Raw genomic sequence first — 22,769 nt, 5'->3', positions numbered from 1 at the left:
ACTGCGGTGGGAGGGAGAGGAAGTCCATTGAGAGAGACCAAGAGAGGAGGAGAGAGAGAGAAGTTTGGAGGCAGGGAAGGTCAGAGGAGAGAAAGTGAGGGAGCCAGGTGGCAAAGTGATCAAGAAATTGGGAGACAGGACCAGGAGGACGGTAGATAACAGCAACACCGAGGTTGACTCAGTGGAATAGGCGGATAGAGTGTACCTCAAAGGAGGAAAAAGAGAGGGAGGGTTCAGGGGGAAGAACCCGAAAAGAGCAGCAGAATTATGCCGACACCACCACCTTGCCGTTCCCCAGGTCTGGGTGTGTGGGAGAAGGACAAGCCCCCGAAAGAGAGAGCAGCTGAAGAGGTAGTGTCCTCAGGGGATAGCCAGGTTTCAGTGATGGCAAGCAGGTTGAAGGATCTAGAGATAAAGAGATCATGCATAGAGGTCAATTTGTTACAGACTGATCTGGCATTCCAGAGACCACAGGATAGTGGAAGAAAGGGAAGAGGAGAGATGTGGATGAGATTGTTGGGGTTGCTCATCTGCAAGGGTGAGTACGATAAGGAGTGAATGACAGGAAGAGAGGGTTGGAATAGGACGAGACGCAGAAATAAGAGGGGATTTATCAGCAGACAGGAGACGAGGGGCAGGGGAGCAGGAGGTAGGGGAGGAGTGGAGATGGGGCAAATAAGGGGGTTTATGAATGGGAGAGGCAGAAGGTAGGAGTGACGTGAGGGAGAAGATTAGCTAAGAGGAAAGAGAGGGAGGTGGTAGGTAGGAGCAGACTGATGCTGAGAGAAGAGCAGCGAAGGGGACAAGAGGGAAAGGGTGTGAGTGGGGAAAGGGAGGAGAGAGGAAAAGATGGATGAGGGGGCAGTGTGTTAGATCAGGGGCCCAGAGGCTCAGAAGAGAAGAGAGGAGTGAAATAGAGAGGGGAGTGAGGAGGAGTAAGAATATGGAAAGGTTGGACATGGGAAGCAGAGGTATAGAGGGAGAGGACAGAAGTGAGAGAGGAGTAAATCATGATAAAGCTAGAGAAGGTGTGGAATAGATAGTAGGAAGAATTCAGAAATCAAGAATGGTAAGGGCTAACAAGTGGAATGAGGAAATGATGAGAGCACAAGAGGTGATTAAAATGCAAGAATGCAAAGGTAGAAGGAGAGAAAAGAGGAAGAAGAGATGTAAAGTATGAGTCAGGGAATAGGAAGCAGAAAGGACAGCAGAGATACCAGATGGTTAAAATAAATATCCTTTTTATTTATTGGACAACATGCGAGAACAGTAAAATAAATAAAGCTATTTTCCCATGATTCACTCCATGATTTTTCAGGCAATTAAGGTGCTCATAGAAGGTTAGCCTAAAATGTATTCAATGGGGTTCTCCCATATTTTTGAATGCTACATATGTGTTCTTTACTATAGATCGGTAAAGGGTATAGATCTATAATTGTGTGTGTGTGGTTTCATCATCCTCTTAGCTGCAGATGGTCTCTACAGATCTCCCCTGTTACTCCTGTCTAGTCCAAGGAGGATGGAAGAAGGGATGGTGAAGGAAACACAGAGAATATAATCGCTAGTAATTGTTCTTATTTGCAGAAATAGGTGTAATATTAAACCAGGAAGTGCACAGTAAGAGCAGGCAGTGTAAGGACAACAGTTTAAATAACCAGAGTTGCCATATTCCTTGTAACACCTTAACTTGCACACAGCAATTTGAACTGTTCCATCGTCATTTTAACTTCTTTATAGCAGACCCAGCTCAATTTAGCACTGGACAGAAGCCTGGTGGTGATGAATGGGCTGAATGAAAAGTAGACCGGATAGGGTCAACAGGCAGCAAAGAAAAGAGAATAGAGTTCAGACAGAGAGACAAATATAAATGATTGATTAAATGGTTGTTGGAACAAATGAATAGCAGTGAGTGAAATCAGGATATACCATATCTATTACTGAAACGAAATATAATATCTAACTTTGCTAATAGCAAAGCATGTGCTAATTACAACATCCACATTCTTGCAGTTATCCTTCCTGTTACATGTTACGTGCCTGATGTTCCTTTGTTGTATGTATGACATGTTAACATTTTCCGCACTTAGCATTTGGTAGAGGCAATAGGCCCATCTAGTCAACCTAATATTGTGTTTTTTGTTGGTGATATAGGCCAGGCCTGGTCCACCTGTGGTTATTCCAGGTGTTTTTAAACTACAAGTCCCAGCATGACCTGCCAGCTATCGGCTGCCTATCTACTAATAAAGTAGGCCAGGGCTTGTAGTTTCACCTGGAGACCCACAGGTTGGCCAGGTCTGATGTAGGCTAATGCTTATCAATAACCATATGCTTGTCCCATTGATTATTGATTTTCTTTTTATTTATTTATTTTTTAAACTTTTTATTTTGAAAGTTTACAAACAAAAAAAAAATGTTCATCAAGATAACATCAACACAATAGTAGAGAAAATGAACACAAAGAAGAACAATGAATCGGCAATATGTCGCTTTAAGAAATTTTGATTATAAAGGGAAAATTTAAGAACGGAGGGAACAGAGCACTTGTAGGGGGAATTATAACCAAGAAAAGAACTAAAGGGCATTCAGGAAGTATCAATGTTGTTTATTCATAATTTTGTTTTTTTAACTGTACCAGTCCTCATCAGCACTAATTGAAGACTATTCAATGGATTTACCCCCCTTTCTGTAAAATAGTTCTTATTTATGTATGTTTTGTTTTTTTCAGTTTTTCTCCCTTCAATTTTATACTACGTCTCACTTTTCTATAAATTCCCTTTGTTGAAGTTTAAGGTTGGAATTCAATTGGCTGCTCTTACTGTGAAAAGTAACGCGGCCTGCACACAATTACTGTTATTACGGTAATAGTGCACTTACATACTGTTATTACGGTAGTTTCAACACCGGATTTTTGCTCACAGCTCCCTTAAGTTTACCGTAATAACGGTAATAGAGTTATCGCTGCGCTACTACGTGTAACGATCTGCTTACAGCTTGCTGCTTGTATTGGCAGCTCCTGTCTCCTGGTGTTTTGGACTGTATTATTGTGTTTCATTTTATGTGTTAGCAGCAGTACCTCTGATAACCAGAGGTGCTGCAATTGTGCCTGCTTTTGTGTTTTAGGAGTTAACCTTTCTGTTCACTCATTATCCCATGCACCTGGGTGTGTTCCATTTAAACCTGTCTCTCCCAGCAGTCATTGCTGGTTATTGTTGTCATATCCTGATGGTATACTCTGTGGTCACTTCCTCCTGGATTCATGCTGCCTGGAATCTTTCCTCACCTCCCATTTACCTGCAACTGCTGTACATCTGGTAATTTCTGCAATTTCATTACTTGATCACCTGTTCATACTCTCCAGCAATAAACATTGTTGTTTTTTCACCTTATTCCTGGCTCCTGAACTGCACTTTGTATTTGAACCATGACACTACGAGGGGCATTGAATTCCCCCCTAATAACTGGACGAAGTTGATAATAATTTCTGTACACTACAATCTGCTGCGATGCGATTAATATGCAACGTAATGATCATAACAACATGTAAATTAATTTAATATTTATCGGTTCATATAAAGTGGTAAAGAGACGAAATAATGTTTCCTACTTACAAATTACATTGAGTTTGGTATAATTCTGTTCGCAATTGCATGAGAACATTTCAGGTATTATTTATGTATAAATATTATCACTTTTTCATAAACTAAATAGCCGGTTCACAGAGATCATAAAAAAGTTTATACAGGCCTAGAGGTGGGAATCTGAAGAAGAACACCTGCCAATTTCAAGGAACAATGACCAGAGGAATCAACCAGTTTCACTTCGAGTTCTTGGGAGGTCATGACCCATCAACCTATGAATGTGAACCTTAATACTATAACTGTGTAATTTTGGAAACCAGAGCGTTCTGATAGAAGCTTGTGTTAGCACTAACAGCGCAAGCGTATGCATAACAAACTTTGCCTTGTAATATATTTTGCGAATTAAACCTTTGTGCTTTGGAACCACAGCGATCGCATTGGACAATCTTTATTGCAAATTATAACATGGACTTAACAGTTACTAGAACAACAATAAAAAAACGAAAATAATAGTGTGCTCATATTTGATGGTGTCATAAACCTGAATGTTCGGATATATACAGTACTGTTAACAAAGCTTAAATTGGACTTGTGTATAAATGCAAATTAAAATAGGCATATGAAAATATAAACAAATTGAATAGCAAAGCTTAAAATCAAACCAGCATAACCCTAATCAAACTGGCTTTAATAACTTCCATAGGTAGGCATATAGACATATATATATATATATATATATATATATATATATATATATATATATATATATATATATTTATTGTGGCAAGAGCCCGCTACTGCAGAAACACACGCAAACAACTTCTTCCTTTTCATGTAGTTTTATTGTCAGGATGGTAAATGTTTTCACACCGTATAGATTTCACAGCAATTATGGAAACCCTAAACGCTAGCTATACATAGATCAGCTCTCTCTCAAGACCAGCCAGCTCCTCCGGCGTTGGTCTCTTTGAACAAATGAAACAAACAAGCTTTTATACCTGATACTCCTCCCCCAGCCTTAGCTTGATAGACAGGTGACACACCCACCTTCTCTTTAAAAGAAAACACTCATCAATGCCTCTGTTTGCACTAAGACAGACACGCCCTGTCTGTTTGCTGAGAGGAAGGATTTCAGATCATGTAAGTTTAACCAAATTTAAACTATTGCTTTTCATATATAAGTCTTCACTCTAGGTGCATTACTGCACAAATGTTTTACTCTACTTCCCTGCTTTCTCTGCATATTGCCAGCTAAATGCCTCCTTTTGTTACAATATATATATATATATATATATATATATCTATATATCGCGCTGTCTGAATAGTACCAAAAACGGAAAGAAGTCAAAGCAATCTTACTAATCACAAAAGGTAAGCTAGTAAATAGATAGTCATCAACCAAAATAAATGTCTAATGTCATATGAGATCCGAGGCATTGATGTTCAGGTAATAGAGGTGCACTGCCAAAAGGTGATATCTCAAGAGTATCAAATAATATAGTCCAATCCGAGAAGAGAAGGTAATACAGTCTCAAACATCATGTGGAAACAATAATGAATTATAAATCAATCCGCTCGGATGATGTATACTTGCTGTAAGGTGTATCAATGGCAATACTGGGTACCCAGAGTGTTGGAACTTGAAGACTTGCAGCCAATGATTTGTGCGTGCGTTCCACTGTGGAACACGCTCGCCTGCAGCACTTCCTGTTTCGGTGATGTCAATGAAAGGGTGTATCACCCAATGCGTTTCGTCTCCAATAGGAGACTTTCTCAAGAGGCAGTGGAGTGAATAGAGCAGGAATCGGTTGTATATATATCTGCCTCATGATCCTGTGATTGGTTGATGGTAAAAGGCTATATCCTGGCTAATTGTATATATCAAGTTTCTATGGAAGCAATCGAAAATGATACAAATCAAATCATTACAGCACTAAATGGCATATATGATTAACATCCAAGGAATAAGATGAAACATATTAAATTAGCAATGTCAATTCAAATGCATAATTTTATCAATGGGATCAAGACTTGAATATTACTAATAATGGAAACAATCGTTTGCAGTTAAGAATGTGTTAATACGTCAAAAGGAAATGAATGGAGCATTTTATAATGAAAATGCCAAAACAAATTCGTAATAAAATCAATCTAAAAAGGATTAAAACATTCATAATAATTAGTGGAGAAACAAGCACCTTGAATGATATTTGGAAATGTATAAATATTGAAAACAAGAAAAATTGAAAATTGTATAATGTAAACATCTCGCATATGGTATGGTCATTCTCCATATGTTCAATATTTGATGTAACATAAGTTAAATATGAACTATAGTGCCCTGTGGGATAGTCTAACAACCCTATACTAAGATGTAAAATAAAGTCCTTGCATGTTGACATATTAATGTATGACTCTCCAATGAGTGGTTATGTATAGTTACAATACCTAGGGAAGGAACCAACTCATAGCTCCAACTTGGATATAGAAATTGGGGAAAGGGAAGTCCATTCTTCTGTACCAGAGGTTCATGGGTGGTTCCCCAACCAATTACTAGAGCAGCAATGTATACTAAAATATTTATAGAAGACTAAATATAGTCAATTAAAGCTGGTATATAAAATGGTGTAAAACACATATATAGAGAAATATATAAATAAAAAATGAAATTCAATTATAAGCAATACTATAAAACAGTATTCGATATGCTGGGGTGTACAGAATATGAAGCTCTTAGCTAGATATAGCCTACCATGAATATATAAAATAGTCTTTTTATAAACTGCTGAATCTGCCGCATGCCTGGTTCCATCCAATACGGGCGGCGTGCCGGGGTTTTCAGCAATTGGAGGGTGAATAATGCCAACGGCTGGTCTCTGGAGGACGTTGTTGCAGTGTCTACATGGTAGGAAAAATACGTCCTATTTTCTAGATGGAACTGGAACATTTTGTAAATATGGTATATTGTGGTAGCCTTGCAATGGTTCCATTGTGTCTACCATGTGGGAGTGTGCAAAAGGTTAAGAGAGAGGCGATAGGGAGTATTACTGGTTTCTTCAAAGATCCATTAGGAAAGAGAGAAAAGCCCTGTGTGTTCTAGTTTTAGTCACTTATGTGTGTGGGCAGAGCATCTGGGCAGGAAGTAGTGACTTTCATTGATATATAAATTGTGAGGGGCTGTGTCTTATACTACACATCTGGTTTTCAAAATGTGTGGAAATCAAAGACAATATATCTTCCACTGGTTCCATGTGGCTGGGAGAAAAGGGGGGAGTTTAAATGTAAGCCAGTGCTCTAAAGTGTATTATGTAGATAAAAAAATCCTCACCAAGCAGTTTTTTTTTGTTCTACTGTTACACATCATATCAATATCTAGGGACTGCTATTCCTGTTAGGTGGGTCTATTTGGGGCACAATTGCAGAACATTTACATACTTGAGGTTTGGAGAGTAATTAGGAAACATTTAAATATAGATAGTATACCAAGCTATTCCAACCAAAGTGAATGAAATTGCAAAAATAAATTCAGACATTTGAGCATATGAACGATGTAGAAAAATGCCTGTGTGTAATGAAGGTGAGAAGTTAAGGTTAATATAGGAAATTAAATGGAGTGGAGGAAGGGAGAAAATAGGAACAGAGGTCAACCTGCAGTGTTCAGCAGGCCCAAGATGGATAAACAGTAAAAGGAATGGTCAAATTTCTGGAAATGGATCGTGAGTTGAACATATGGTAATTGCCAAAGAAGGTCTGTAGCGGAGGGGTTTGGTGAGTTGGAGTATTGTAGTGATACCATAGGCTCCAGATCTGGGTGGATGTGTGAGCTTTATTGTTCAGATGAGATATTTTCTCCATGGTCGGGAGGTACACCTGCTGTAGGGAGGGAGGGGGGTGATTTGATATTTTCAGTGGCTTGCTACTAGGAATCTAGACAGGTCGAGAACCTGGGTAGTCAATTTGTCCGAGGTTTTGTCCAGGTCCTCAATCGGTAGGCCTAAAAGGAAAGTCAATGGATCTTTAGAATTAAATATTAAAGTAGCATTGGAATTGAGTGTTGCTACATTGTGCCAAATTCTAACAATATTAGGGCATGTTCTTTAGACGTGAAGGGAGGAACCCAATTCACAGCAATTTCTCCAACATTGAAGGGAAGTGACGCTACACATCCTCTGGAGTACAGTACCAACTCTAGTAGATCTTATAGACATTTTATTTGATACTGGTTGAGATCAAGAACTTTGACACTTTTTCCTAACTGTTGACCATAAATCTTCATCTGGAATAATCGGGAAGACTTTTCAGACTGCAGCATATCTGGCTCCAACATGGGAATAACTTTGGTCGCCAACACACAACCTGGGTTATTCCCGGGTCCATTCCTGTGTGAAAGGAGTATTAGTGTGGATTAGTTTTGATTTTGGTCTAGGGTTTGGGAAAACATTAGAGTTAGAATTAGGACTAACCATACATTTAATTAAGGTTTCGGTCAGCATTTAAAGATGATCACTGAAATACAAACACAACTTTTAAACATTGAGTGTTTATCTTTCTAGGACATCCACAAAGAGTCCAAACAGGATTATTTGAAATTAATGATATATTATCCTATGTAATTCATGGCTGAATGACACATCACTGTGTTGTTAGCGTGACTGGTTATTAATGGGATTGTCGCCAATGTCTTATGTATATCTAGAGATACAATCTTCCTGACCAATCAGCACCTTGTAGTCCTGTTCATCATTATTTTAATTAATGAACATTTGCTTTTTCTCTGATTTTCTCTACTGGTGTCTAGAACCACTAACAGTAATTTATTTAATGTGATTGTTCATATACTTTGAAGCATTTACATGTATTATTATTTTGAAGAACTATGTCTAATATACAATGTGCTATCTCTTTATTATTGCAGTCTTTTCTACAATATTATTATATAACAACATTTCCCTGAGCCATTGAATTCTTCAGTTTTTTTCTCTAATTGTTTATTGTTCTGTATAGTTTTACCCTGTATGGTCCACTGTCTGTATTATGTATGGTGCTGCAGAAACCTTGTGGGACCCTATAAAGATTAATAGTAATAATAATAATTAGCTCCACTTGAGATGTAAACATTTTGCAATTAAACCTATGGAGGTTTGGACAATGTCTTTGGCATTTCTTCCTGTAGAAGTGACTTACAGTATAGTATAGTATATTATCCAGGACAATCCACAATGTAAGAAATAAAAATGTTTTTCTGTATATATTTATATTTCAGGAAAATGGTGAAATCACTTGTGAAATCATTAAGTTGATGGGCGTGGCAGAAAATATTTTATACCAGGATAGTTTTAAGATATAAAGGGGCATATTCAATTGTCGCCGTTTTCCGCTGCGTTAAAACTACTATCGTTATTACGGTAATAGTTAGCTGGATTTCAGCTCGCGGCTCCCTGTTCCTTTGTCAAGACAGACACAGGAACAGGGAACCAATGTAAGCAACTTACAGACAGAAACAAAAACAGAAAGCAAAAGACCACAGACTAGGACAACAACCAAAAACAGGACCAGCACTACGCTACATCATCTCAGCAATTCAGATTTTAGGCAGGGCTGGACACAAGGACAAGCTTCAAAATGAACCAGCAATATCCACTGTTTGAGCAGGCCTGGGGATTGCTAGGAATTTACTACAGCTGGGCTCATTAGGGCAGAGACGACCGACCATAAGAAAGAGATAGGGACCACAGTACCTGTTACAATAGCCCAGAGGAGCCGGCACTGAAGCACAGAGGTCCTGGGTTAAAAACCCCAGCAGAACCTTACAATATTAATCTCTTCTAGAAGAGCTAGAAAGTCATTTATAACTGACATTGTATTCCAGGGGGTAAATGTATCAAGTTCTGAATTCTGCAAGACGCTGGAAACCGTTGACTTTTCAGGGGAAATTTAAAGCGGCGATGGCTTGTAAAGGCAAGTTTGCTTTTACAAGCCATCGCCGCTTGTAAAGGTAAACTCCAGTTAAGGGCAATCTTAATGCTTCAGCATGCCAAGTCATTTTGGACAATGCTATGCTTCCAACTTTGGGTGAAGGTTCTTTTCTATTCCAACATGACTGTGCCCCAGTGCACAAAGCAAGGACTACAAAGACATGGTTTGATGAGTTCGGTGTGGAAGAACTTGACTGGCCTGCACAGAGCCCTGACCTCAACCCCATTCAACACCTTTGGGATGAACTGGAACAGAGATTGTGAGCCAGGCCTTCTCCTCCAACATCAGTGCCTGACCTCATAAATGCTCTACAGAATGGGCAAAAATTCCCACGGATGCACTCCAACATCTTGTGGAAAGCCTTCCAAGAAAAGTGGAAGCCGTTATCGCTGAAAAAAGGGACCAACTCCATATTAAAGTATATATATTTGAATACAATGTCATTACAGTCCCTGTTGGTGCAATGGTTAAGTGCCTGTCACGACTCTGAATAAATTATTTGATCCCTTGTCTCTGCCAAGGTAGAGCTCGCCCAGGCGCGCAGAGTCTAACGGGTAGGAGGTTTTCACCAGTGACCCCTGCAAGGGGATATGGCCTTTGCTGCTCCAGTCCTGCAGGTCGCTGTCTCCCAAGCGGGTGCTGACAGAGTAGTAGTGGAGCTTAACACAATGGACAATGTAGTAATACAGAATCCAAACACTAGCTGAGAGTTCTTGAATCAACGATAGTACTTAAATATAGTGACTGGGATATAGCAGGAACTGCAGAACACGGACAGAGCAGGATGACAAAGGATAATTCGAGATATCAGCAAACACAGGGCTCACGGCAACTGGATGAGGCTGAAGAGATGGAACACCACACGTTACTTCATTTAGGAAACCCTTAGCAACTGCAGGGAGTAAATAGGGCAACAGTTCAATGCTGGATTGATTAGTATGGAACTACCTTGTCCAAGTTAGTAACTCATAGCAACGAAGACAAATCACTAATACAGCAATGGTTCAAACGAAGGTAGTAGAAGTTTTTAGGACTAGGCTGATCCACAATGTAACTCAGTGCAAGGAAATAGAATCACTGACACAGCAGCAGTTCAAACAACGAGGATGATAGTATAGAACTAGCTGATCTGAACATTAAGATTCATAGCAACTGACGAGTATAGGTAGAGCGGTAGTCCAAAAATATAATAACAAGGAAATAGAACTTAGCTGATCTGTAGATAGCGATTCACTGTAGCAGGTGAGTTACTGGCATAACGGTAGTTCCCATGTAGATAGACAGAGGCGTTGATTCAGATAGTAATCCCAAGCAGCAAAAATGAAAATGGGTATGACAAGCAGTTCGTTACTTAGAGGTAGCGGACAAGTGGAATTGTACTGAGCCGTGCGTGGAACTACAGGTGACAGGCAGCTCAGCAGCAGTCCTAGTAGTAAGGAAATAGCGGTGTTGAATCAGCTGGACAGGAGCGAAGGAAATTGGGCCGGAGCAATGAGTACAGGTATTTTAGGCAGTTCGTAATAGCAATCCACCACACGGGAGTAGTAAGGAGTGGAGTTCAGCTGAGCCGTGAGTGGAACTACAGGTGACAGGCAGCTCACAGCAGTCCCAGTAGCAAGGCAATAGCGGTGTTGAATCAGCTGGGCAGGAGTGGAGGAACAGAGCAGTAGCAATGAAGAGTCCAGGTGCGCCAAACGGTAACAGCGAGGAGTGCAACTGATTCCCATCATACAACGGACAACAGGTAAGTCAAACTTGAGGAAGCTGAGTCCTAGTAATGAGTGGGTAACACGAAGAATAGGCAAAGAACAGAGGACCATGGGAAATTTAAATAGTGCTCCAGAATACCAGAACCAATGAGAACAGGTAGGAGGTCCAAACAATGTAACAAGGAGCACATGTGCAGGAATGATGTCTCAGAACAAAGTAGTGGGTTTAATCACCGCTTACAAGAGGAAGGAAACAAAGAATACAACCGTAGCTGACCTGTTTATGAGACCGGCGTGTGACAGCGCCTCAGAAGAAATATGAGAATACAACCGTAGCTGACGTGACATCTGGTACTTACAATCCAGTGCCACCCAAACCCCACCGAAAAAGAATATACAACTGGTAGGAAAAATGATGAAACTACTAGAATTCTTTGCCTGCCTGGTAAACGGAAAGAGCTACACAGTCTCATGGACTACACCTTACATACGGCTCATATTTAACTTCTCCCCACTGACAGTTATGAAGAACTTCCTCGACCATAGAATAGTTCTGAATGTGAAATTCAACAACTACGTCAACCTCCTTCTGGAAACCACAGTCAATATCTGACTCCTGACGCCTCCTGTAGTAGCAACGCCAATACCGGAAGGTGGCTTCATATTCACGGCTATGTGACACTGGCCTACTCTCAAGCAGGACATCCAGGAATTCATAGCTTCCTGTTCCAAGTGTGCCCAGTGTAAAATGTCTCGTCAGACACCAGCTCATCAACTTCAACCACTGTCTGTTCCTCAAAAACCCCTTCACTGCAAAACTGAATTGTTTATTCAGGAGATTTTCAGATTCCATGACTTGCCTTCAGAAATAATCTCCGATCATGAGGTCCAGTTTGTGGCCAAGTGCTGGAGATGTTCGTGTTAAGCTCTCAAAGTGAAGCTTAAGTTCTCGTCTGCCTATCACCCTGAAAAGGTAAATCAGGACTTTTCTTTGCATGTTAGTCTCATCTTCTAAAGACACCTGGAAAGAACTTTTACCCAGGGCAGAATTCTCCCACAATAATCAGTACCACTCCTCCTCTGGGTCTACACCCTTTATGATGGTCTATGGGCTGCGTCCAATAATATCTGTTCCAGGTTGAATGAGGTTCTTTCGCTTTCAAAGAGTTAATGACTCATGAATGCAAGATTTATTGTGACGTTTACCTTTATTTTTACGATAAACATAACGTAAAAGAAAAACTAAATCAAATACTTAGGCTTCCAATATGTTCAAGTAACAGTCAATTTCCAGGACCCCTCTTTCACATGAAAGCCGGAAAAACAATAGACACCTGATCGTAACTGCCAAGCAATGCCCAGTCCCAAACAAGGGGGTCAAAGTCTGGCTTTCAATTCGTAAGCCGAGGTTTAAGGTACCATCCATGAAGTTTGCCCCTTTCTAAATTAGTCGATTTCCCATAGAGCGAGTTATCAACACAGTAGCTTACAAACTCAAACTTCCTCCATTCCTACGAATCCCAAACTCCTTCCTCATTTTTGAAACCTTTGTTCTTGAATAGGTTTCATTCTACACTTCTTAAGACTCATAAAATCGAAACTCAGCGAGAAGTTGAGTATGAATTAGAAAGGATACTTGATTCATGGATTTGTCATGGTCATCTTCAGTATCTTATTGATTTGACAGGTTTTGGCCAAGAAGAACAAGCCTGGATTTAAGCCACTGATGCATATGTTCCACGCTTGGTCTTTGTCTTCCATGCAAAATTCCCTTTGAAGCCCAAGAGGTGTCAAGGGTCCACCCAAAAAAGAGTGGGTATTGTCACGCACCAGGCTCTCACGTCCTGTTACTTAACCGTCTGCTGTCTTTCTAAGTTGTCTTTGCAGTCTGCAGGCTCTGCTGGTCTCAGATCTCTTTGCAGGATGCTACCCAGTCTGTTTCCACTCCAGAGATCTCTCCAGAACCAGTGCATGGGTGCTGACATCTTGGATCCAGTCACCTGATCCCTCTCAGCCAGTCAGAGTGCTGCTTCAGCTCAGCTGACTGCAATCTCCAATCAGCCGGTAATAATTACTATAAAAGGGCTTCCTGGAGCTTTAGCCTGTTGCCAGTGCAACGATGATTCTTCAGACGCCATCCTGGTTTCTAGCAGTCTGCAGGCTACTCTGTTATTTCTCCCCAGACAGTAGAGTCTGCAATCTGCTTCTAGTCCGATCCAGCATTCCGGTTACAGTCCGGTGCAGCAATCCATTTCTATTCCGGTCCAGCAAAACGGTTCCATTTCGGTCCAGCATTCCGGTAAGTCTGGTCCTTCTTTGTTAAACTGATCACCACCTTGACTACTTGTCAGTCTCCAGCACCATTCATATTCTATAGTCTCCTGCACTCTCAGCAATCACCAGTTCTGTTTCAGACACACAACAGGGGCCGGGTACAGGCAGATCCTCAGGCGTGACAAATCACAATTAACTGTGTTTGACCATTTGTATTTTGAAGTTTGCTGAGATGTATAAACACTTGAAGAAAGCATAGTTATATATAACAAATCTTATAAATTGCTCTTTGGCCATTTGAGGTGAGGCCATCTGATAATCACGTTCTCATATGGCAGTTTCATAGCTGCCCTCTGTAATGTGTGGTGGTCCTAAGGATGCTATGTTTGTGTGTTGGTCCCAAGGGTAGTATGTATTATGTGGCGGTCAAAAGGGTGCTATATTTTGTGTTATGGTCACAAGGGTGCTATGTATTGTGTGGCAGTCACAAGGATGCTGTGTATTGTGTCGTGGTCACAAGGGTTCTGTGTGGTCTTCTACTGCTGTAGCACATCCACTTCAAGGTTGGATGTGGTGCGCATTCAGAGATGCTCTTCTGCATACCACCCATGGTTAATAGTGACTCTCGCCTTCCCGTCAGACTTGCCAGTCTCTTGTGACGTCTCCCACTAACAGGGCATTTCCACCCACAGGACTACCACTCACTGGATGTTTTTGGTTTTAAGCACCATTCTCTGTAAACTCTAGAGACTGTTGTGCATAAAAATCCCGAGATCAGCAGTTTCTGAGGTATAGCAACAACAATCATCCCAGAGTAAATGTCACTTAGATCACATTTCTCCTCTATTCAGGTATTTGGTCTGAACAACTGCAATTTTGGATCATGTCTGCATGCTTTTTGTGCATTGAGTTTCTGCCACATGAATAGCTGACTAAATATTAGCATTAACTAGCTGGTGTTCAGGTATAGCTAATAAAGTGGACAGTGAATGTACATATGTGTATGTGTGTATATATTGTGTATATATATAAGCAAAGTTACAAGATATCAAAATGGTGCTTAACCCAGTATTTGGTGGAACATAAGACTTTTTTGCAGTCTATCTTTAGAACACCTCCACATGCACACTTGGTAGCCAACCTTCAATGACCAGATGGGTAATCCGGAAGAAATATCTAGAAAGAATAAAATAAGGAATATAGTGCCTTCTGGTGTAGTAGTTAATAGGTAATTCAGATATAAAGTGCAGCACCAAATATGCTTAGCGAAAGAATGTTGATCTGATAACTATGTAGGGATCCCTAGCTATATAGTTTCAGTACTGAAGGGCTTTGAACATATATTGGAGGAAACAGAAGAACCAGAGAAAGTGTATTGTCTTCTATGGTTATGTCATGTGGGGAAATGGCTTGTTTGGGATTTGTACCTTTTGTCGAAGTCGTATAATTGGATGAATGAATGTATATTGGTTAATATTGTTTTATCGTGTGATTGCACTTAGTATGCCATGCTACACGTGGCATAGCGCGATCACGCGGTGATATACGCACACACTCGCACTTCAACATTTAGTTATTTATATATTTCATATTTATAATGATTCCGATCCACAGTGATTTATGAGCAGATAGTATTTAGTTTATTATTAGTTTATATATTATGATTATATGTACACTTTAGCGTTATTTAAGGTTCAGGTTATAGGAAATGTGTCATGTCTGATATAATTTTAATCCCCTATTCATCAACAGTTGTCCGGTTCATTCGCCGAAGAGATCGCACATTGCATACTCTAGTTAATGATGTTAGGGAATAAAAACTTAAAGTTATACTGACTGTAATGTGTACATAGACTAGCTTAAACTGGTTTCTGGGTGGGAGAATCATCTGGAATGTTGACCCTTAGAGGGGGTTTTGAACTAGCCTATAACCTGTTTACATTGGACCCACCTGAAGTCTGGACCTATAGAAGCAAGCCACGTCATTTGCATTGTTCTCTCTGTAACACTGAGTGTATATAATATAGCTGTGCTCCTACTGGCTTCAGTCATTCTCTGACCACAGTATTCTGGAGTGAAATACTGTTCACTGGTACCCGTGGGAGCGCAGCAGCTAGCGCAAGCGAACGCAGCGGTATGTATTTATCTTTTGGTATTGGCTGTACTGTATTATAATCATGTATTGAATTGTTCAATTATTACATCTGCTAAAATAAATTACTTTGTGCATTGGAAACACAATACAATTGCTTGGGCAATGCTTATTTGAAAACAATAGAATTACTTTTATAATTTCTTTGGGAATGGGTATTCTGCGGCTGTCTCAAGAGATAATTCATGTTAATTGGACCCTTTGACTTGCTGGTAGATTTCCTGCCTCTGAAATAAGAAGCAGGAAATTACAGCAAGGTTTTAGTAAATCACAGATAAGTGTAAACATTGTTAGCTTTGCATTGCAGGTAAATCCATGTTTTGGTAAACAGGCTACATCCTGATTCTAAAAATAGCTCAGAACTTGAGGGGCTGGCTTACCCAGTGAGGCTGTGCTCAAATGCGTAAAAAAACAGCACTGTTTTGCATTAAAAGTTGTTGTTGTTTCATCTGATCAGGAGTACCAGCCCAGGTACACCAGCAAGCGGGTACCCCAGCAGTGACAGTTACCCAGAAGAAACTGGGTACTGGATGCTGGTTAAGGAGTCTAGTGATGGCAGCATTGTCAGCCCCTCCTACTGCGGCAGGAGGGCGCATTTAGGATAATGTAAGGGAATGGTGGCAAAGTAAGCAAGTTCCCAGCAGCAACAGTCAGGGTGGCATAGGCAGTCCATCCTGTCACAACCTGGGTAACCTCTTTTTTAAAAAATTTGGTACGCATAGAAAATTGTTCTCTGCAGTGCATGTCGTCACTGCAGTTGCTTTTGTTCCTATTAAAATGTTGGTAACTGTTATTGTCCACTGATTTAATACATTTTTTGTGGTTACCGTATTTCTTGTACCCATTAAAATGAAGTACAAATATTCAACTTGAAAAAGGATCATTATTAGCTGTGAATTTCAGAGTGTAGTCACTTACACAAATATATGAAATGAAACAATTAAAAAAACACTCCATATCAACATATCACAATAGTCCCTTTTGTCTCTAATAAATTTCCTTTCTTTTATTTTAATGACCTCACTATCAATCCTATCTAGCTTCTTATTCAAAACTTGTTTATTAGCTTTAAAATCCTCTTTGTCTTTGTGTGGTTCTAAAAACATCTCTAACTTTCAATGGAAAAAATATCTAGAAAGGAGGAGAAATATGGCGCTTTCTGGTGTAGTATTTAATAGATAATTCGGATATAAAGTATGCTACTAAATATGCGTACTGAAAGAATGTGGGTGTGATAACTATGTAGGGATCCCCGGCCATATAGGTTCAGGATTGAAGGGCTCCGAACATATATTAGAGGACTCAGAAGAACCAGAGGTGTATTGTCTTTTATGATGACACTACTGACCACCAAGTGTATTTATATATACGCATACCAGATATACAAGAAAATCTGCTTATCTGTATTGTTACTATAGCACTTCTGACACCACTTATAGTACTTCTGGTACTGACACTCCGCAGACATCAGACACTGACAGCTTCAAATCAAACAGTGCTTTGTTTGCGTCACAATAAAGAGCAATACTTAGTCAGGATGACACCAGTAAACAATGCCATTGTTTAAACCTCCTGGTAACCCTAATGCTAAGCTAAACACAGTCCAGCTCTCTACTGACTGGTCAGCTCTTCCAGTATCAGTCACCAACATAAAACAAACAACACCCAAACACTGCAAACCAATCACAGACAATAAATTAATAACACACATATGGTACACCTGTGTGCTATGGGAAAGACTGTGTAGGAATTAAGTTTGTATGCAACTTTCCCTTGCAGCGTTCCCAGGACCTCACCTGCCCCTATGCAGGAGAGCTGTGGCAAATAGGCATCTTTGCTATAATATATATATATATATATATATATATATATATATATATATATATATATATATATAGAGTCATCGAATCAAGTTTTATTTTGCTTTTTAATTCTCTGAATTTTTCAGCACCCTGTACTTTGAGCAAAGTTAAAAACCTGAAAAAATTGGATTTTTATACTTACATAAAATCCGTTTCTCTTAGTCCATTGGGGGACACCGGGGACATTGGGGTATAGAGTAGGGACCGGACGACTAGCACTTTAATCTGTTTATCAAGCCCTAGCTTCTCCCCCTCTATACCCCACTTCCTGCCTCAGCCTCAGGTTATGTTTAACCAAGCCCACAGAAAGCGGAGATAGAGAGAAAACAAGAAAAGAGAATAAACTTAACAAAATAACATTCTTTTAACAACAAGACAACATGTCAAATAATATGAGAAACCAGAGCGTTAAGGGTGGGCGCCCGGTGTCCCCCAATGGACTAAGAGAAACGGATTTTACGTAAGTATAAAAATCCAATTTTCTCTGTCATCCTTTGGGGGATATCGGGGACATCCCAAAGCTGCGAAACGGGAGGGAACGCTCAGAAGAAACAGCATAGAGCATCTTTCTTTCAAAACTTGCATCCTTGGATGCAAACACACTAAACTTGTAAAACTTAGTGAATGTGTGTACAGATAACCACGTGGCCGCTGTACACAACTGTTCACTAGAGGCACCATGGTGGGCCACCCAGGAAGCACTTACAGATCTTTTAGAGTGCGCCCAGAGATTATCTTGGACAGGCTCCCCAGCCCCGCTATAAGCTTGACGAATAACAGCTGTAATATTCCTAGCAATAGTCACTTTAGAAGCTGGCCAGCCTCTTTTGTGAGCATCATAGAAAATCAAAAGATCCTCCGTCTTGCGCACCTTCTGAGACTTTTTCACATAAATGCGCAATGCTAGGACAACATTGAGATAACAAATAGAATTATCATTATCTGAATACGTAGAATCAGTCAGGGCAGGAATGACAATGTCCTGATTTAGATGAAATCTAAACACGACCTTAGGAAGGAAAGAGGGCTTGGTTCGAAGAACTGCCCTGTCTTCATGATAAACAAGACAAGGAGACTTGCAAGATAAAGCAGCAAGCTCTGAAACTCTGTGCCGTAGAAATGGGCAAAAGGAAAACCGTTTTCCAGGTTCAAAATTTGAATTCCACTGTATTCACATGTTCAAACGGTGGATGCTGTAAAGCATTCAACACTAAATTCAAATCCCCTGGTGGTACTGGAGGAACATATAGAGGTTGTACATGGAGTACACCCTGAATGAAAGTTTGCACATCAGGAATAACAGCAAGCGGAAGCATGGCTACCGGTGGCAAAAGGTACACTAAGCGGTACCTGCAAGGGACAGACATAGCATCTGCGCAACTGCCCTGGGGTTTCTTGCGCGGGAACAGAAGAGGGGAACCTTATGGTTCAACAGAGATGCCATCATGTCGACATCCGGCTGAGCCCACGGTTCCACTAACTGCTGAAACACCATTGGATGGAGGGACCATTCTCCCGAGTGCAGAGTCTGTCTGCTTAGAAAATCTACTTTCCAATTTTCTATTTCAGGAATAAAGATGGTTGGGAGCGCTGGAACGTAAACCTCGGCCCACTGAAATATCTTGTATGTCTCCTGCATGGCCAAGGGGCTCTTGGTGCCACCCTAATGAATGAGGTATGCTACTGCTGTGGCAGTGTCTAACTAAATCTCCACTGGCTTTCCCAGCAGCAAGTGTTGCATGCTCATGAGAGCATGAAATACTGCTCGCAGTTCCAAGACATTGATTGGAAGCTTGAATTCCTTCTGAATTCAAAGACCCTGAAACCGAGCGTGAAGACAGACCGCCCCCCAACCTCGAAGGCTGGCATCCGTTGTGATCAAAGTCCAATTCCAAATTGAGAATTTGCATCCCCTGACGAGATTGTTTGTGTAACCACCAAAGAAGCAACTGACGTGTCTGTGGAGACAGGTGGAATACCTGGCCCGCCAGATTCAGATGTGATTTGGTCCATTGCGACAGAAGTTCCAACTGGAACTATCGTGCATGAAACTGAGCAAACTGGATCGCCTCAAAAGTCCATACCATCTTGACCAGAACTCTTATGGCGAAATGAAGCGAAGGCCTCCTTGCCACCAACAGACATATTACCACCCTCTGCAAGGCTAGAATCTTGTCCTGGGGTAAGAACACCCGCCGAAGTCAGGTGTCAAAAAAAATATCCAAAAAGATCATCCATTGGGATGGGATCAACTTGGATTTCTTGAAGTTGAGAATCCAACCTCAACCTTCAACCTTATGGTCTGTACCATCCTTAAGAGTGGCTGCGTTAGGAAGAGGAATTGTAGTTACCTTGGCTAACATTGCAACAGCAGCATCAACACGTGAAAGCGTCTTCCATTTAGCAAGAACTTCAGGAGGATACTTGGAACTTCCTGTATGGGGAAGCCCAAGGCTTTGCCAACAAATCTTCCAATTTGGAAGAAGCCGGGAAACAAAAAGACTTTTCTTTGTGGCGGGGCAAGAAGAGAAGACTCTGGGTCAGGAACCTCTTTCTTAGGAAAATCAAGTACCTGACGCACAACCTGAATTAATTCCTCCACGCTCTGATGATCAGAATGAACCTCCTCCACCACCAAAGGAGCATCCATGTCAGAATCCACTGCTAATTCTCCCTCCTCCTGGGAATCACAGGCAGAATCTGACTTATTTCCCTGAAGGGGTGCCGACACCCTCTCACGCTTACATGAGAAAATCGGTGCAGCAAAATGCAACATCCTTTCTAAAGAGGAAGAAACCGAAACCAAACCTTGTACAGAGAATGCAAGACCCTGTTCCCAAGCTGGTTCTACAGACCCCGCCGGGGTAGAAACAGTCAAACCCTGACTTAGCAAACCATAATCCTTGTCATACGCTTCAGTGCCAGTGGAATCAGAAGATGGAGCGGCCACCACCTGTGACCGCACCAACTGAGCAAGTTAAGCCACCGTATTGGAGAGAGACCAAGCCCAAGCAGGTTCTGCTTTACAGGGTGTGCTCTCCGAGGGCCGACAGGCTGCGCAAAGAGCCTGCGCGCCTGACTGACCAGATGGGAACTTAACGTGACAGACAGTAAAAATGAAACTTCACATAGATGTCACAGCGGCCCTACCATGCATGGATTTTCCCTATCTGACATGTTAACAGATGGGACAAAAGACACACAACACAGTGTAACAAAACACAATATAGATGACAAGCAGCACACATAACTGAACAGAAAGTGAGCCTGCAATACAGCCAAAAAAGCTCCACAGAGAAAAAGACAAACCTTTGAAAACAATAACCCCAACCCTTTACCTTACAGGACAGAAAAGGGGAGAAGCTGGTGCTATAAAATGGCTGTCCATTTTGGTGTCTGCACACAAAGGAGTGAGATCACCATGGAGGAAGTGCAATAGAGGAACACCACTCCCCCAGGGCCCAGCACTGGATTGGCAAGCGTCCAACAAGACAACCCCCTCAACCAATCCAGTGCCTAACAGGACTCACTATCTTAGTGACCCTAGCCTGACCCAGTCCCCTGAGCTAAAAATAGATTTTTTTTTTTTGTTGACTGTTCCTAGTAAGAAGCAGCCTGCTTAGAGGACAAACTGCGAATTTGTACTCCCCCCCCCCCACTCTCCCAGCATTGTGTTGGGAGAGGGTTTCACTTACCTGCTGCCATCCCTCCTCATGCAGTGTCTGCAGTCTGCAAGCTGGCAGAACAGGAGGATGGACACAGCCTGCGGCAACTGTGCCCGGCTCCTAGGAGGGCAGGAGAACGTTGGGAGAGGGGGGCTGGCAAAGGAGGCACCTCCGATCCCCCCTCTAGACATCACACAGCCGTCCATGCTGTGTGCTGCAAGCTGCCATGCTGCGCTATGAGTTTTCGATTAATCAATAAACAAACACAAAATGAAAAAAATAAAATAACAGAAGTGGGCTGCTCAACAGCCCAGACACAGCCCGTTAGCCAGGCACGAGGCTGAGACAGAAAGTGGGGTATAGAGGGGGAGGAGCTAGGGCTTGATAAACAGAAGTTTAAAGTGCCAGTCGCCCGGTCCCTACTCTATACCCCAATGTCCCCCAAACAATGACAGAGAAAGAACATTTTTCATGTATGTTTCTGTTAAAGCACTTTCTAAATAAAACACATCAACCATTGTTTGTACTGTTATCTTCAATAGTCAATAAAATAACATACTTTTACCTCTCAACTGTCCTGATTCCATCAGGATAGTCATGATTTTAAGGGACAATCCTGATCAGCCAGGAGCTTGTCCCGGCATGAGGGACAGCTGGGATGTATATCCAGTCTTCACATACATGCTGTGTGAACCAGTTAGTGGTGCACTCTTTATATAAGGGAATATGGGAGGGAGATGCAGGTGGTTGGAGTGAAGTGCAAGCTATACTCTCCATGGTGATAGCCACGGCCACACCTTCGGTGGATGGCACTTCTCACAATAATATAATGTTTTATAATGTTTAGCCCCAGGCCCGTGTGGAAATATGTGGATATGGTGACTTGGGAAAGAGTGTTATATGATATGTGCATTATACTGGTGTATAAGTGTTGTGCTGCATACTGGGAGAAAGGGTGCTTAGATTAAATTACGCTGGGATGTTGTAAATGATGTTTAAATACTATTGATACATTGTACGTGGAGTAGATTAAATGGTAGATGATGGAGACTGTAGTTTACATTATTGTATTTATAAAAAGGCATAGACTATGGCTAATATGCATGTTCATTTTAGATACGAGACAGACAATGTGCTGTCCAGAATAAGATTTGTAGTTTAGACAATAGAGTTTATTGTGATATGTGATTAATATGTGACTATGCTGGGATTATATTTCATAAATAGGAATTGTATGCATTTTATGCAAAATTATGGTTGTGAGATAGCATAGGTGATTATGAGTGAACAATATAGGTGAAATTAAGGAAGAATTGGACAATTTGTGGGTTTGTTTTAGGATATGATTTTGTAAGCATGATAACGCTAGACAAAATAGAGTTCATAGTAGGAGATACTGTGCTGTTAAGGGATCATACTGTGCTCATAGAAGTGTCTGCTTACAGGAATTGGTTTGAAAGAAATTGTGAATTTAGAGATGTGAATGGTTATATAGCCAGCATATAATGCTGCTGTTCTGTGTTATCAGCTAAGGACAGTGATTTAATCCTTCC

At 41.1% G+C, this 22,769-nt stretch overlaps 1 protein-coding gene across 1 annotated transcript in view; it reads right to left on the bottom strand.

The window, feature by feature from the left end:
- LOC142158176 (uncharacterized) overlaps nt 1-22,769 on the bottom strand; it is a 101,822-nt gene that overhangs the window by 18,997 nt on the left and 60,056 nt on the right. The window lies entirely within an intron of this gene.

The sequence above is a fragment of the Mixophyes fleayi genome, chromosome 5, assembly GCF_038048845.1.
Source record: "Mixophyes fleayi isolate aMixFle1 chromosome 5, aMixFle1.hap1, whole genome shotgun sequence".
Taxonomy (NCBI): Eukaryota; Metazoa; Chordata; class Amphibia; order Anura; family Limnodynastidae; genus Mixophyes; species Mixophyes fleayi.
This window is presented reverse-complemented; position numbering and strand designations above follow the sequence as displayed.